The sequence below is a fragment of the Aquila chrysaetos genome, chromosome W (genome assembly GCF_900496995.4).
Source record: "Aquila chrysaetos chrysaetos chromosome W, bAquChr1.4, whole genome shotgun sequence".
Lineage (NCBI taxonomy): Eukaryota > Metazoa > Chordata > Aves > Accipitriformes > Accipitridae > Aquila > Aquila chrysaetos.
This window is the reverse complement of record NC_054457.1, coordinates 4,087,244-4,091,263: the sequence shown is the minus strand read 5'-3', so window position 1 is coordinate 4,091,263 and position 4,020 is coordinate 4,087,244. Positions and strand designations below refer to the sequence as shown.

General features: G+C 46.1%; 1 pseudogene; it reads right to left on the bottom strand.

Moving 5' to 3' along the window:
• Positions 1-275: 275 nt before the first annotated feature.
• LOC121232741 lies at positions 276-1,824 on the bottom strand (annotated as a pseudogene).
• Positions 1,825-4,020: the final 2,196 nt, after the last annotated feature.

Genomic DNA, 4,020 nt, shown 5'->3' with positions numbered 1-4,020 from the left:
TAGTGGCACTATCTTCTCCTGGCAAACGCAGGCTGACCATTGCTAATGCCTGTGGCTGAACAATGCCGAATGCATCTGCCACAAAAAGCCGCTGTTTGGAGGGTGTAATTCCGCAATTAGCAGTGTCTTTGGTTTTAAAAGCTGAAATCTGAGCTCCGGTATCTACCAAAAAGGTGACCGGGACTTGTCTTGGCCCCACAACGCCTGTAATTAGTAAATCACCGCGGCCTTTTTCAGTGAGCTGTCTAATATACATCCAACCTTCGCCCCCCTGCTCACCACCGAAAGGCGAAGGATCTAGTTTCCTGCCGGCTTTTGGGTGGCATTTGGTTCTGATAAATCAATCAGGGAGGGTGTGCTGAGTAGTATTCTCAAAATCCACTTTTCTATTTGCTGATTTATCAGGCCACCCTGTTACCAATTTTTCCAATCTGTCTGTTGGCATCCCGTCCATTAAGTCACGCGGGATCCCCTTCTGGTGTCCCTGCGCCCACAGTATATTACGTTTGTTCGGGATATTTCTCCCCCCCCCCAGCAGTTTAGCAAGGGGTGTTCTCTTATCACTCCCAGGGCACGGAACTGTTTTTACTTCAGCCCGCCTCAAGCCCCTGGAGTCTGTTTTGGTGGCTGGAGGGTTAACAGGACCATACTTGTGCCTGTAATTAATTAATTCCTGGGCCACTTCTCCCCAAGTCCACATTTTCTTATCTGGGGGGCTGCGGTGCTGATCAGGCGTGAATCCTCCTGAAGCAGCCCCTGAAGCAGCCGCAACACTCTGGCCCTGGGGCATCGCCTGTATCTTTCCTTGTAATTGTATACCAGTCGGCTTCAGAGAATCAGGGAGTCCCCGTATAAGGGGAGTCATTCACTCAGGATCCACCGACATCATCATCGGGGACTCCTGTGTAGGCTCCAATTTTCAATCATACATCATCTGCAGGCAAGCTGCCTTTTGCACACTCTCCACTAATTGATCAACAGTCCCCGTAATCGGGAGGGGAACCCCCCTCTCCAAGGGGTTCAAACCTCCCGCCCAATAGGCTGCCCGCTGGGTTAAAGACCAGGGGGCACGGTAATCCCCAGTAGTTAAAAACACTCCCGGTCCCCAATACCCTTCCACCTCCTTTTCACTTAACAGAATCTGGTCCCCCCCTACAATGATACTCTCCACACATACTCTGTTTCTGAATCCTTAGGGGTTCGGCCAAATTCCTTTTTTAGTTTTGCCAACTCAGTGGCAGTATAGGGGACCTCTTTAGTTGTAACTTGGGGGAACTGGTCCTGCTCATCATCATCAATATATTCAGTTTTGACTAAGGGTCGCAATGAAGGCAGCTCCAACTTCTCCACTCTCTCTTTTGCTGCCTGCAGGTCCTTAAAGGGGTAGCCAATTTCTGATCTTGGAGGAATTTCCTCACGGACAGTACCCGCAAGGAGCTGCTCCTTAAGAGCAATTTGCAAATGTTTCACTTGGTTCTTTTCTGCTTCAAGTTGTGCTTTTAATCCCGCCACTTGTCCCAGAAGGGACTGAACAAGATTTTGGAGGGATTCAATAATTTGAGATTCTGCAGTGAGGTGGCAAACCCTATCCTCCACTGCTGCGGCCAGACTGGCACTGAGAACGGCACAGACAATTGCTTTTCCTTTCCCTGACCGCACTCTAGCATCTTTCTGTAAAGCGACTATCCGATCAACAACGCTCTGCAGATTATACCAATTTCCCTGAGCCCAGTCTATCTCAAGCACAGAGGGTCGTGCTTTATGTTTTTCTAAAAAATCAAACAAAACTTCTTTCCCCAAACGGACAATTTTGCTATCACTCATCTTATACAAAGTGGGGAAGCAGTCATCTCAGGAAGGCAGCATGTAAAGTTTCAAACACAGCACAACACAAGCTTGCACCCCTTACGTTCCTGACAGGTCTCACGTATTAAAGCAGGGAAACAGTACGGCACTCTCGTCTCAAGGGATCCTGTCCATGACGCCAATTTAAATGTCCCGATCCAATGTCGGGGAAGGTTTTGATATGATCCCAAGAGCGAGATTAAGACACAAATGAGGTCAAATGCCGTATACCCAAAAGAGCTTTTATTATCAAAAGTATCAAAAGTGGAAAATAGTGGCAATAGGATAGAATGGAAGAAAAGGTAGAAATTAAGCAAGCAGTCGGGATAGGATTGCTAGGATAGTCACCACCACAGATCCAGCAGCTTCCCTTTGGTCCTCAGTCTAGCAGTTGCTGGTGGGAGTTGTAAGGACAGTCACCACCACGGATCCAGTGGCGTCCCATTGGTCCTCGATCTTCAATTCTTCGGTGGTGGGGAAAGCCCCCCGGCTTGTCTCTACGGGTTTTTATAAGGCATATTTCAATGATGTCATGCACTACAGGTTTCGTCTATCACACGACCTTCACGTGATCGACATTAGAAACCAGTATCTTATCTGCTCCAGCCCCGTTTCCTCCCCTGGATGCCTCAATGGCCTGGTAACCGTCCTTATGGACAGAAGAGTGTCCTGCTTAATCAGGCCATCTCAGAGACAAAGGGCTCGAGATAAACAGTTCACAATTCCTTGAGATGACAGTCCAGTCCCTCACACCTAACAATCTTTGAGACAAAGGGCTCGAGATAACAATTCCCTCTCTTAACAAGACCTTACAGCTATCCCACAACAGATACACAATTTGAAGCAATTTCTGTAATTTCTTGTATAGCAATGGGTCCTAACATCTCTGATGACTGGGGATGGATATCATCCTGTTAGCTGGACAATTGCCACCATTTTCAGTACAAAATCATCAGATGTGGCCTATGAACATCCTGAGCAAAATGTTAAATGCTAAACTATATGTCACTGACATGGGTGTTCCTTCTGCTGTGTATTTTATGCCTAAGTTACAGATAGAGGGATAGAAATAAAAGCTTCAAGTTTCTGCACATTCTGGGAAATCTTTTAGTTTTAATTATAATTGACACATGGTAACTTCCAGCTTTTGCGGTGACATCTTTTCCTCTTTTCCCCAGAAGTCAGTTTTAAAAGCCCCATCAGCATACAATATTGAGTATAAAGAGTAAGAGGAGACTGAAAACTGATGTTAGACAAGAACACTGATGTTTATCTAAACATCTATTTCTGCAGAATTTCCCCTCCCAAAGTAAAGAACAATACTTTTCCCCGGCAGCAAAGATTTGGCTCAGTACCTGAAAAAACTAATGACAGTGTAAACAGAAGCCAGTAAACAATACCAAGGGTATGAACAATAGCTTAAAAGAGCTCTCATGTTTTCTCTCAGGAAATTCTGGGGATCTGCTAGATTAATAGTGCCTGGGGCTTTCTACTCAGGCCTGACAGTGTGGGGAGAGGCAGCCAGAAACCACAGTATAACTTCTGTGCCAGCTCTGTGATGAGGATGGCTGTGTTTACGCTGGGATATTGTGTTTTGTGGACCTGTGATAGCCATTGATCCAGGCAATTCCTGCAAAGCCCATGTGCCTAAATGTAAATTAAATTTCTGGGGGATCTGTGGGCACCTTGTGAGTCCAGTCCTCTTCACCGCTTAGAGGTATGGATGGATGAATGGAAGCTGTTTAATGCACCTTGGACTTGAGTTTCTGCCTCAAAGCCAAGTTGCTGCCAGCTTCCAAAGGCAGGAGAAATGTCTCATATATAATGTCCCATAATATTTAGAAAATCCAAAGGGATGAATACAATCCCCGCCCCCATGGTTTTTCTAGGACCTGGAGTCCAAGATTCTCACCTCTTTGCTTCATCCTAACTGGAAGAAACCCATTTCCAAGGTAATGATCTGAGAGCCGCATAAAAATGTAACAGGGAACACGAGCTGTTATTGCTGTTTAGCTATTAATGGGCAGGCTCCTGTGCTTGCCATAGGGCTTGCTTGCCTCACTGTATATTAGAGTCTAGTGCTCGTTAGTGTCTGCTTTTTGTTTTCGCTGCTTGCTGTACTGCTTATCATCTTACTCTGCTGTGCCTGGGAACATTTTGATAACAGCAATGGCG